The sequence below is a fragment of the Rattus norvegicus genome, chromosome 4, assembly GCF_036323735.1.
Source record: "Rattus norvegicus strain BN/NHsdMcwi chromosome 4, GRCr8, whole genome shotgun sequence".
NCBI lineage: Eukaryota > Metazoa > Chordata > Mammalia > Rodentia > Muridae > Rattus > Rattus norvegicus.
The window spans coordinates 145,686,620-145,700,967 of record NC_086022.1 but is presented as its reverse complement, the minus strand read 5'-3'; the positions used below and the strand labels follow the sequence as shown (position 1 = coordinate 145,700,967).

Here is a 14,348-nt window from a genome sequence, read left to right as displayed (position 1 = left end):
ACATAATTACTTGCTTGGTATAGATGGATCCCATAGGAAAGATCTTAACCACAACTGGACCAGTAGTTGAGAAGAGTTTTGACATAGTGACTATAAACTGTCTTGTTTTCCCCATCTTGACTCTCCTATCCCTCCCCACTCCACATACGCTCAGAATTCTCAGTCATGAACTCTTTATAAAGCATTAATGGTATAAGAAGGGCACCAGGGTCTAGCAGATTTGTATCTGTGAAGTCATGAAAAGCCATGCTGGGTGGGGCTTATCTTTAATTGAAGGTTTGCTTCCTTACTTTCATAGACTCCTAAAATGTTTTGTGTTCTCTTTGTGCAAATAACTTCCTCTGTTACCCACCCTTCTGCTCCCTCTGTCCTTCAGTTTCATCATCTCTGTCAGGAGGAGACATAGTCCTAACATCAGGCTGACTGGCTCAGGCTTTGAGACTTGTTCCTGATTGACCAGTCACGTTTTCGATTCAAATGTAATCAAGTATTCAGAGAGAAAAGGGGAGGTGCCTCCTTCCAATAGAGATTGTTACTGTACTTTCTCTAGTTGGACTACGAGTAAAGTCAGAGTAACTATGGGCTGTGCAGAGAAATTAATGTTATCAATGTCAACCAAAGGGAATTAGATTCAGGTATGTTTATATCTTTATTATTTAAAATAAAATCTGTTAGCTTCTATTTTAGGTCTTTGGGAAATAGATTTTGTTGTTTTGTTTTTCCTTTAACAAATCATTATAGTATTTGTTAAACATCTACACCTTCCTATTAATTCAGTTGTGAGGAAATCTGACACAAGTTTTCATTTACATTGGCAAATTCAAGCATCTTCTTGGGTTTACTTAATATTCTTATTGAATGGAACTGGATGTTCTCATGGTCAAAGAGAAAACTATAGAAATTACGTCTACTAGACCTGCTACAGACTTCTCTTGGGACCAGAGCAGTAAACGTTCCCTGAAACTTATCACCAGCAGGCCACCTAATGGGCAATGCTTCCTATCAGTGACTCCATTTTTGAGTGGTACTTACCATTCAGGTTTGACAGGCTTAGAATTCCCTGAATCCAAAAGGCAGTGCTGATTCTCAGGTCTTTTCTCTGAATGTGGCTTTAGATTCAGGCCTGTACTTTATCCTAGTTCATCAAATTTCATAATTCATGAACTGGGTTGTGTTTTTGTTCTTCATAGTAGGGTAATGAGAGCAATGATGATGTGTATGATTATGTCCTGAAGACTATGTAAGGAGTAGTGCAAATAGACACTCAGGAAACATTTGTCAGTTAAGCATATGAACCAAGAAACTGTGTCCAGCCTGCAGCCTCTGGACTTTACATGCCCGAGGATAGCTATGAATGCGAACCAAACATAAAAAAATTTAAGTCAGTTAAAACATGAAAAGATTTCATTTTGCAACCTGTTTTGTAGCTAGATTGCATATTTTTGATGTGTTAAGTTGGTAATATTCTTTTTTAGTAGTAAAATAAAAGAAATGAAGAAAGATGGTCTCCAAAAGCTTAATAAGGTAAAAAGAACAATGAACAATGACATCACTTCTTAAAATGTAGGATGTTATACAATTCGTTATTTGGTATTATATATTTTATCATTTAGGTGAACATTTCCTTATTGAAATTAAAAAACCATGAATTATTTTTAAATATTAAAACATATTAAATGTCTTTTCATTTATCTATGAATTTACTTCTTTACAATAGATAAGTCATGTACTAGATTTGGCAGCACATATATAAAATTGGAACAATACAGAGATTAGCATCCTACACAAGGATGACAAGAAAATTTGTGAATCCAAATTTTATAAGTTGGAAGGCCCAAGTCCCAAGTGAGGATGGATGCCTCAATCCTACTTGAAATGGAGAAGAAAGCAATCACAGGAGGAGAGAGGAGGGGGGGACATGAGTGGTAGAGGGGTCAGGGATTGGAAAAGGGGAACATGACCAGGTTTGGGGGAAAGGACAGGAATGAAGCCCTGAGGGCCAGCAGAAAGAATGGAAACAGACAACCTCAGAGGTAGGAGGTGGGAGAACCCTGTAGAATGGACCAGAGACCTGGGAGGTTAGAGACTCTCAGGACTCAAAGGGAGGGACCTTAGATGAAATGTTCTGCAGTGTTTAGAGGGTGTAAAGCCCACCTCCAGTAGAAGACAGGGAGGGCATCAAGTAAGGCATGGGGTTGCCATCCCACAGTCAAAAACTCTGACCCAGAATTATTCCTGTATGTAAGAACTGCAGGGACAAAAATGGAGAAGTGCCTGAGGGAAAGGAGTTCCAGTGATAGGCCCAAATTGGGATCTACCTCAAGGGGAGGCTCCAAGGCATGATACTATTACTGATGTTATGGTGTGCTTACAGACAGGAGCCTAGCATGACTGCCCTCTGGGAGGCCCAATAAGCAGCTGAAAGAGTGAGATGCAGATACTTAACCAAACCAATGGACATAAGCCAGGAAGCCCTGTAGTAGAATTGGGGAAAGGCTAGAAGAAGTAGATAAGTCATATATTTCAGTATATATATATATATATATATATATATATATATATATATATATATTTACTTTTATATTTACTTCAACAATAATAGAATTAAACTGGATGATAAAATAAAAGCTAAAACTTATTACTCATGTTTAATAAATTAAAGTTCTGACCTTAGAAGTTGCTTTAATGTGTCTTTCATTAACCACATTCTTACATTTTGAATATATCTTAATTATAGTTTTGTAGCATTTTATCATAGCTCAAGATATTCTTATTATGGTAAGTAAACAAACCTCCCATAAAGTAATTATACAAGCATTGACTTAATATAAGAAAATGGTATTTAATATTAGTTTATATAGTCACAGACAAAGTGTTTTAGTACTAATAAATTCCTTCACATCTTAGGAAAAATCATTAATTACCATGCATTTTCCTAGTAGCATAAGAAAAAAAGAGACTTAAGATACAGAAAATAGGACCTACCACCATGTCTTTTAGCTTGTTGGTATGAAAAATTTAATGCATTCCTATACTGTACTGGGATGCTGATTTTCATATTTCAGACAACCCAATTAAAACATTTAAAGTATAGAGAAAGAAAAGTGACCTGAGACTCTGAACATTGTAATCTAGACCATTACTCTTTGGTTTTTAATGAGGCTTTTGATCAAACTTTTATTTTAATTGCATTTTGATTTACATTTTAAATGTTATCCCATTTCCCAGTTTCTCCCCACAAACCCACTATCCCACCTCCCTGCTTCTATGAGGGTGCTCCCTCACCAACACACCCATGCTCCCACCTCCCTACCTTGACTTTCTTTTACACTGGGGCATCAAGCCTTGACAGCACCAAAGGCCTCTCCTCCCTTTGATACCCGACAAGACCACCCATCCTCTGCTACATATGGAGATGGAGCCAAAGATCCATCCCTGTGTTCTTTTGGGATTGTGGTTTAGTCTCTGGGAGCTCTGAGGGGTCTGGTTGGTTGATACTGTGTTCTTATGTGGTTGCAAACCCTTTCAGCTACTTCAGTCCTTTCTCTATCTCTTCTATTGGGGACCTTTTTCTCAGTTCAATGGTTGGCTACAAGCATCTGCCTCTGTATTTGTAAGGCTCAGCAGACAGAAATAAAGGACAGTGGTATTCTGTGAGATCATTATATTGCAAAAAGAATAGTTAAAAATGGGTGTCACTTGGAAAATTAAAGCATGACGATCTTTCTTTACCTCACACATTTCTTGTTTTCTTAGATAAATTGTGGGTTTATATACTGCAACTATTTAGAACACGGAGTCTGAAGTGGAAATTTCTGGATTCTTTAACACCTTCATTGTGTCATGAGGTTTTTCTGGAAGCTGTCTTGTGAGAGGGAATGTGATGATTTGCTGAAAATAGGCATTTTAGAAGGTGCGTGATGTATAGAAAGAATATAAATAGAACCACATAAACAGTGAGAAGACACCCTTGACTTGCTATGCCACGCTCATCTTTGCTGGTCTTCACTGGTCCTCACTTCACAGAGAGAAATGTGTCAAAGAACTTCCAGTGGTATTCTTGCTGATTCTGGTTGCTTCCACTGACTTTGTGGATCCAACAGAGCCCTGCTGCTTCTGCTGGATTGTGCTTCCACTACTGATTTGTGCTTGGTGTTGATGTGAAGAGTGGAATTACACCAAAGAAATACTTTTAACCAGGTCCACATCACTCTTTTCCTATTAACATTTTTTCTCCTACCTCTAGCCAGTAGGTTGGAAGGGAAGTTGAAGAGGTGAAGAACCCTAAATAAAGGAGGTTTTAAAAAAATATAAGCCTACAGGAATCAGGGCTAAATGTTTAAAAAATATAACCTATGACTGAAGCTAAACTCCAGGATAATGTGTAATAAGATATTAGCTATGAGTTGCCATATGTTTCAAGCTTTTTCATGCTGAAATATTTAAATATAGGCTTTGTCTATTGTTAGGTTAGATGATGGGCTGCAGGCTTTCTTTGTCCAGACTTAACACTAGTGACAATATTATCTTTAAGTGGTTCAAGTCCAAAGCAGCCAACTTTTTTTAAGAGACTATTGACTGTAAATTGAGACACAATTGAACTTACACACACACACACACACACACACACACACACACACACACACATACACACACACACCTGCTGTTTAGTATAATAACAGTAAGTATAGCTAATATAGCATGTTTTTATGACCAAATCCATCATGAAAATAATGGTCTAAATGGAGCAAGAAGTGTGATTCCTATGTAGGATTAACTAGTAAAAAAGAAAAGATGTGGAGTACAAATGATCAGAAATGCAAGTATACACCACTATAGATCTTAGGGACACCACAATAAAGAAATATCATGAATAGCTCTTCATCAACAAAATCGATCATTTCATTTCAATAGACAAGGTACAAAAAAATCCACCAATAAATAAATTACTTCAGTAGGTATTTTAAGGAACTCAAATAAATAATTGAATTTTCTAGCATGGCACAATGTTAGGTACCTGGAATTTCTACATTTAAGAGGATAAAGCAGATCACTTAATCACAGAAGTTTAAGATCCCATTGAGCAACAAAGCAAACCTGTAAGTCCAAGACATAATAAGGCTTCTGTTTCAACCCAGTCATAATAAAAAAATACTGATTTGGAGGAAAAGAACTCTGATACTCTACTGATGGAATATATTAGCCAAATCTCCAATGACATTCAGCATAAAATTTCTGTGAAAAGATAAAAGTTGAACAGTCTTGTGATCCAGTTGTACGACTACAATATATATACCCCAAAGATTCTAGATGAACTTAACAGACATACTTGTATGGTCATGTTTGAATGATTAGGCAACATAGGAAAGATCTGTAGAATCAGCCTAGGTATTCATCGACAAATGACTGAATAAATAAAGTATAATATTTCTAAAAATATCATTTTTATTGAATAGAATATTGAAAAGATGCTATTTGTAAGGGCATACAACAGGAGATTATACTATTTGAAATGTTAGACTCTGAAACCAAATATCTTGTGTTATTTATCATGTGCGGCTCCTAGGTTTATATGTCAATTGATAAAGAGAACACAGATGCATAAAAAACAAAAACCATTAAAGTAGAAGGGCATTAGAGGGGATTAGAGGAGGAGCAGGAAAAAGAAGTAATGATGGGTAAGTATATTCATGAAGCTTGCATGAATATGCCTTTATGAATCTTACCAATATATACAATGAATACATATTAATTCCTGTGGGCAATGGTTACTCAGAAAGCACTAAGATATACCAAAAAGTGGGCTAGTCAACATTTCCTCAGAAGGGGAGGAGGTGCTCACAAGGGGCCACCTTGAGTGACTATTAATAGCTAAGAGTTGCTGAGAGTGGAGGTGGGTTAGCCACTCAAAAGTAACCCATGCTCCACTAAGTAACCTTCTGTCCAATGTGATAGAAGCACCTCTCATTAAACTCACTGGGTTACCCAAAAATGAGGGGAAGGTAGAAGGACCTTTTTGGACCAGATAAAATGATTACATTCTACAACAAGGACAATCTCAAATATTGCCTACAACCGGGAGTACCAATAAGCCTCCTCCAGGCTGAATCTTGATGGTGGTGCCAGCCTGTAGTTCCAACTGCTTAACAGACTGCATCAGAATTATCACAAGTTCAAGCCTTTCCTGGACCACTTAATGAGATTTAGTAGCAAAATAAAAAAATAAAAGGGCTGTGGGTATAGTTAAATATCGGAGCACTTGTCTCCAACTTCAACGCACTCTACATAAAAAATGAAACATGCAGGCATGGAAAACCCTTCACATTTGCTTCCAATAGGATGGGCGCATGTAATCATCACTTTCTCATAAAAGTAAATAGTCTTTAACATAAAATCTGCCGTTCGCGCACTCATTTTATTTACTCAAATTAATAAAAACTAATTTCTGCATAAAAGCCTGTGTGTGGATGTTTATAGTAGCTTTATACATAATTGCCTCAAACTTGCAAGCAACTGAGAACTCTTCCATTTGAGGAATAGAAAACCAAACCATAGCAAGTCTAAGTGATGAATAGAACCTTCTGAAAACAAACCTCTCATGCATGCTATGCCATGGAAGGAGTCTATCTGAAAAAGTTACTAAGAATATGGTGTTTGGAAGCTGAAAAATCTATAGTCACGACCAAAACACCAGTGAGTGAATGCTATGTTTGGGGGAGAAGGAAGCATAACACGGGTGCATAGATTTTTTTCAAGATCATTAAAATTAGTGATCTCTAGAATGATGGGTGATTACCATTATATTTTGGTCTAAACCTATAGAATATATACTTCTATCAAAACTTATCATAAATACTAGACTCTAGGTGAATGTGATGTGGGAATGTAGAGTCATCGCTTGTTGCAAATGGGTCCCTCTGGTGGGGGATATTGCTAACTAGGTAGTGGGTACATGTATGAGTACAAGGAGGTAGAAATTTAGGAAATTTATTAAGCTGGTGCTAAGTATTGCTCTGAGTCAAAAATTGCTGTTAGAGCAAATTATTGAAACCATCATTAGTTAAATGAGAGGGATCTCTCTCAGAGTGGTGGTAATTTGCAAACCATCATTTAATTAACACAGCTGCCGTTGAACAGTCCTAACTTGTATCTCCTGCTCAGTATCAGCTCATAGTAAGCATCGATCAAGTACTTCTCTGAGGGCAAAACGGAAACCCAAACAACCAAAGGCAACAACCAAAATAACTACAGTGGAGTGGGTGTTACAAGGGTGTTACCCTTGGTCCAGTATCTTTAAAGAAATGAGAATGCATCTCCATGGGTCTGAATCATACAGCAGATAAGAGTTTACCATGATGTCTTTTATGATGTAATGCAAAAAAAAATTTGAGGATAATATTAGAGCAAGGAAATGTATCAGTAGGGATCCAGAAGGGTGTGCTAACTTGTCCTGGGAGACATGATCAAGTAAATGTCTACTCACAAGGGATAGGGCACCAACTTCAGACAGTTCACTCTAGTTTTGCATGCTGGCAATAATGAGTTTACTGGTCTTACAAGGACCATGGAGGATTCTCAAACAGCTGCATCATGGAAATAACTTATCACAGATTGGGCTACAATCACTGAAAAACTAACTGGTTTGTGTTTTCTGTTTAGGTTCTCCACCCTTTGTGTGATCTATGTATTTGTGACAGTATGTATACTTAGTGTATAGTTGATACATGCCAGAAATGATGACTGTTCAGAAATGGAATTCTTCAACAAAAAGTGAGTATGGATCAATGTGGCTGGGTAGGTAGATCTCTCTTCTCCATGCCTGTGTCACAATGTTCAAGTTGATACTTTACTATGTCTTCTGGATAGTCTTAGTTAGGGTTTCATTGCCATGAACAGACACCATGACCAAGGCCAGTCTTTTAAAGGACAGCATTTAATTGGGGCTGGTTTACAGGTTCATAGGTTCAGTCCATTATCATCAAACCAGGAACATGGCAGCATCCAGGTAGGCATGATGCAGGAGAAGGTGAGTGTTCTATATTTTCATCTGAAGGTTGCTAGCAGAATGGTGGCTTCCAGGCAGCTAGAATAAGGGTCTTAAAGTCCATGTCCGCAGTGACACACCTACTCCAACAAGGCCAAACCTACTCCTAAATGGACACACCTTCTAATAGTCCACTCCCTGGGCTGAGCATATACAAACCATAACAGATGGGAATGAGTGAGACCAGCTTAACACAGAGACATAGGTCTCAGGAGAGGAGCATTCTCAACAATTAGAAGCTGACACGAGTAGAATTCAGGTGTTTGAACATGACTTCTGAACTCTTGAGTCATTCATATGAGAACACCTGGAGAAAACAGAAAACAGAAGCCTCTCTCCCGGGATAGGATGGGGAAAGCTTTTGTTTTGTTTTCCTTCTTTTTTTTAAGCTGGAGATGGGGTGTGGAGTTGACACACTTGGTTCCATAGAGACTAGAGACATAAACTATATTTGCACTTTAACTTGCATAGAAATTAGAGAAGGACTTTCTTAAAAAGCAAGCAAGCCACGATCTGTAGACCATAGAGTAAAGCCCATTCTTTTTGCCTTGCTCACTAGAACCACACTGATGCTGATGGCCTTAATATCATTTTGAGGATAAAGAAGATGCAGTGGGGAAAAGAACACCAATCTTTTATCAAACCCGTCCTTATATGTGGGTGTGGGTGTGGGCGGGGCTGTGTAAATCAGAGGAAAATCTGCAGGTGCTCTTTCTCCTATTCTACTAAGTGAATCCCGGGACCGAGCTCAAGGTGTCAACCTTGGCAGCAGACACTATATCACCTAAGCCATCACACTCCTCTAAAAACCTTCCTCTTAATTCAAGCTGAGGCAACAACAGGGAGATGCCAGGAGGACTAGGCTCCAATTGAATAATGGGGATAATTTTTCAAAGAAAATATTAAGCGATGAAAAAAATGGATTTTAACACCATGTTTAATGAGAAAGCTCACCTAGTAATCCAAACTTGTTTATCACTGATATTCCTGCTGATGATACTGTCATGAGCCAACTGCAAATATCCTTGTCCATAGTGAGATTTCAACGCACTAGACTCTGGTGTAGAGTTCTTCAGTTGCCCATATCAACCACACCTGAACTGGAAAAGTGATGATTTTGAAAGATGCCCAGAGCAGACTGCCCCCGTGCTGTAAAAATCCTTAAGAAGACTAAGGAGGCCTTTCTGCAAAGCAGTAGTCCTCAAAGTGATTCCCCAGTGACAACAGCAGAAGTATCACACAGGGATTGCCAACAGATGTCATTTGTGTCACCAGATACCATTACAAGGAATTTGGAATGCCATCTTTTGGAGACGGGGCAAACAGATTCTAAATTTAAATCTATTCTGGACTACGTAGAGAGCTCAGTTTTACAACTAAAAGTCAATTCTGTAGCCTCATCCTACATGGAGCACCAGAAATTCTGAGGTGCTTGGGAATACATTCTCAGGGTTTCACGTGTTGCTAATGTAGCATATAGTTTGAGAGCTAATTATATAAAAGAATAGTAGAAAATGGGCAAAGGGCCAAGATGAAGTGGTGGGAAGTTTTTCTGACTGAAAACAGTGAGGGTTAAAATCCCTGTAGAAGGGGTAGGTGAAATGCACAAAACCTAGAGTTAGAGTGAGTGTTGTGGCTAAGGGCCGGGGAAATGATCTTCTACCGTCTTCAAAATTAAGAGTAGGCAAATGGTAGCCCAGAGACCAGATTTGCTTCTCAACCAATCTGTCTGCCTGAGCCAGCAGAAAAGTCAACTTCAATCTGGGTGAGTAGAAGGAGCAGTCTCTTCATGTATTTACATCACCAGCCTGGCACCAGAAAGGGTTCTGCTTTTGCAAACTTTGCAGAATCAGATGAAAGGCTGGCAAGGAGTGCACAGCCCTTTAGAGCAATAGCACTCAGCCAGGACTGTGTTTTAGAGTCATCTGGGAACTGTATGAAAATAAAATGCAGGAAGTAAACCCGGAACAATTAAGTGAATCTCTGGTGTGTGGGGCCCAGGCAGATTCTACTAAACTGCAGTTGGTGTTTCTAAGAGGGATTAGTCTAATCCTGTTTTGTCTTAAAAAAATCAGCGAGCGTGACTTATGGTGTGATAAGCACCTGATAATGGTGAAGGAGGGAAATAACCAGTTTTCTTATTTAAACCAATCCAGAGTAAAAAGGTTTTTGTACTGCATTTTATATTCATTCGTAAGTAACTTAAGGGGTGAAAAGTTGACTACAGCTTGCAGTATGAGGGGATATAGTCTCTCCTAAAATGAATGATGCCTCAAGAACCTCAAGGCAACTCGTCACATTGAAACCACAATAACGAGTCACAGAGCAATAAATGCTGGACCCCAGGTGACAGTCTTTGCATCTAGTCTAGTGTCCCAGGATGTGGGTACCCATATTAAAGCAATTATTCTTCTTTCAGTTAACCTGATATAAAATCACAGATATGCCAAAAAGTTGTCTTTTCAGAGATACTAGTTCTAGTACTAACCAAAACATTATCCAAACCATCTACTACGAGCTATATCTTTAACCCCCTAGACTCCTCCTCATTCTTTATTTATCTTCTTCTTATTATTATTATTCTTATTCTCTTCTTGAGACAGTTTCTCTGTGTAACAGCCTTGGTTGTCCTAGAATTTGATTTGTAGAGCATACTCATAGAAATCTGCCTGCTTCTGCATCCCTAGTGCTGGGATTAAATGTGTGCACCCTTATTTTCTGGCCAAAAGTTTTCTTTTCATGTTTAATTATGGGAATGCATTTGTGTCTGTTTGTAAATATGTAAACTTGAATGTAGCACAAGTAGAGGTCAAAGGCATCAGATCCCGTAGAGCTGAAGTTACAGGTGGTTATAAGTCCCTACACATGAATGCTGGGTATTGAACTCTGGTTCTCTGCAAGAACATTCGTGCTCTTAAACACTGAAATTATTTTTAAAAGACAACTAATCACAAATCTCAAATGTCAGGATCTGATTTTCTGAGACAACAAAAAATGTCATTAGAGAGCTGTCTCAGAAAGTATCACCGTCCTGTGGGAGGAGTCACCAACTGTCATTACAAATTAAAGAAATGCTGGTCAGTGGTGGTCCTTATCTTTAATCCCAGCACTCCGTGGGCAGGGGCTGGCGGATCTCCGAGTTTGAGGCCAGCCTGATTTTTAGAGTGAGTTCCAGAATAGTCAAAACTATACAGCGTAACCCTGTCTTGAAAAATCAAAATAAGTAAGTAAATAAATAAATGAGAGAGAGAGAGAGAGAGAGAGAGAGAGAGAGAGAGAGAGATTAGAGAATAACACTGAGTAACATGGGTGTCTCCCCTTAAACAGAGGTAAAAGTTCCAGTGTAGTGGATGAAAATAAGTTAGCCATTATTAAATTTAGAATCAAACTTGTTTTATAACACTTGGGAGAAAGCCAGCAGCCTATTTAAAAATAGGAACTGCCCAAATTTAAAAAAAAAGATATGATTTTGTAAGTTATTCAATGCCCAGTTTCTGTGTAAATTACCACTACAATAAATCTGTTTAGGGAGGTTATACTTAATGTATTTCCCAAATTGTGAGTTTAAAGCTTCTGCTGAGTTGAAAATAAAATGGCATACATTTTACTCAGTTAACATAAACAGAGCAGTCGCTTAGAACTCCCTAGGTAAGGCTCTGCAGGGTGAGCAATAACAGTGTTTAAGCTTTGATAGCTCACAGATATTTTCTTGCTGCATACAATTTGTGGGTCATACACAAACAATCCTCTTTCATATAACTCAGGTTCCATTGCAGAAAGCAGTTTCCATTAGCCTCTGCCTACTCGGGCAAACGTACCATTCCATGATCTGGTTTTATTTCTCAGGACCAGCTCTTGTAATTTTATGTAGTCATTTTGGTGATTACCCAGTATGTTGTGTTCAAACAGAAGGCTTTCTTCTGCACACTCATATTTGGCTTTTCTGAAACCCTTAATTTTTAGTCAGGAAAAGAGAATTTTAATAGTGTTGGATTCAGTTTCTATTTTAGGTTTGGTTTCCTTTGAGCTATGGATTCCTTTTTGTTCATTTGTCAATCATACTGTAGTATTGTATATATTACACATTAGTTTGGTAATTTAATCATAGTGAGGAATATCAGATGTGTATGTTTTTGTGTATTATATGTAGGTATGCACATTTATGTATTGACATGTATGACATTAAGATCATACCTTGCCAAAGCACCTCTCTGTCTCACTTTTGTTGAAATACAATCTCTCATTGAACTTGAATCCCAAAATTTATGCTAAATAGGTGGCTGGCAAGGCCTCTGAATCTGCTTGTGTGAACCTATTAGGCATATATATATATATATATATATACATATATATATAATTTATTTATTTACATGAGTACATTGTCTTCATGCATGCCAGAAGATGGCTTTGGATTCATTACAGTTGGTTGTCAGCCACTGTGAAGTTGCTGGGAATTGAACTCAGGATCTCTGGAAGAACATCTAGTGCTCTTAACTACTGAGCTACCTCGCTAGCCCCCAGATAGGTACTAGGGATAGAGTTTAAGTCTTCAGACTTATTCCCAGAGCAATTTACCCATTGTGCCACTTCCAAGACCTTTCTCTTATTTTGTATCATTTTTTTTTCTGAGTACTTACTTGCTGTAGAAATACGCTCAGATTCATAAGCTCTCCTGGAGTCAGGATTAACACATGACCCCAAGCCCAGCTTTTTCTATTCTCTTGATGACTCCCAAGGGGAGCATCTGATGGCTGGATCCCCATCCTGCCACTCTGTCTGTACTTTCTAAGCATGGAGGATTAAGGATATAATGCTCTCAAGGGACTTGCTCTTTCTTAGCAGGGCCATCTCTGGAAAATATAAAAAGAGTGATGACAAAGCCCATAACAGAAGATAGCAAAGTCACCTTTCACGCTTTCTACTGAAACTGGACAGTAAAGGAAAACTCTCACAAGACATAGATCAGGTCTCCCTGGCCTCCTTAAGCTCTTTCTACTCACTTCTCAGCTAGGGAGCACCAAGGTCAGCACTGAACACAAACTCTACACCTTAGTAGGTGATGTCTTATATCTCTATTTGCATTCTAGGTATAACTTTTAAGTTAGCATCAAGTTTCCTTCTTGAGATAGAATGTATCTAGAAATGGGAAAGAGTACCCTATTTATACCTCTCTCTAAAAGTGGCAGAGTTAGACCTGCCTGTCTCTAATAGAAGGAAACAAATGTATTAATCTTCTGTTTGCCACTGACACACACCAACAAGTTGTACATGCTAACAATGTTTAATGAATGGTTCCTCCTGAGCTGTAATTATAGAAACTGAGGAAACAGCCTAGTATGTGATAAATTCCATCTGCCTGTTTGGGGTTAGAGATTTATACACATGGACAGTTATTTCACACAAAATTGAGTCTAATCATAACTTGGGACCAACAGCATTTCCCTTTGGATTGAATCCACAGAGAGCTAGACTGTTGAAATCAAATAGAACGTTACCAGGCTGTATTACCTCTTATATGTAGTCAATATAATCTCTGAGAAAACTTCATGGTTATCCAACTGACTTAAGTAAGCACCACTGATTCAAAATACAAATGTGAGCATTTCCCTTTCTGCTCTCCAAGCAGAGGCTCAGGACGGAACTGATGCCTGTAGTGCCAAGGGAACAATCCAAAATAGTATGCTACTCTTAAAAGTCACTGGGTTTATCACATGCATACTCAACTAGGGGAAGACAGGAAGCAAGCAGCCTTAGGTGTTTTATGGTTTGTTTGTTTTTGCTTTTTTTCCTTCACATATTTAACACCCTTCATTATACACCAAGGGAAACCAAGGCAGGCAGACCTGTGAACAAAGTACATCTTCCCAGTCTGCTATTAAGTGCTTTTCACACATATTCAGTCTTTGTACCAATCTCTAGCACTCACAGCATTGTGCACAGCCACCAGGAGGTCAGTTATTTAGTATCTGATAGAGTCAGAATTTGAGCTTCTAAGATACTAGTACTTCTGACATATTTGGAGAGAGTACACACTTAACTACAGACTCAAGAGTAGTATAGAATGACAGATGGGGTCCTTGCTCTGACAGACTCCACACAGGAAATTGGGATTAATTTCTAGTTCTTCACTTGTTCCCTTATTTGTACATTTGTATATGTGTATGCACACATGTATACTAATATATATATATACATATATATATATATATATATATAAGTATATATATACACACATGTTAGTGCATGTGTACCTGTGTATGAGGTAACCAGAGGTCAATCTCAGATGTTCTTCCTCATAAACTGT

At 38.2% G+C, this 14,348-nt stretch overlaps 1 protein-coding gene and 1 pseudogene across 5 annotated transcripts in view; one reads left to right on the top strand and one right to left on the bottom strand.

Annotated features, from left to right (window-relative positions):
• The window catches only part of Grm7 (glutamate metabotropic receptor 7), an 882,386-nt gene that overhangs the window by 468,132 nt on the left and 399,906 nt on the right, over positions 1–14,348 (bottom strand).
• LOC120102601 (U6 spliceosomal RNA) lies at positions 1,727–1,822 on the top strand (annotated as a pseudogene).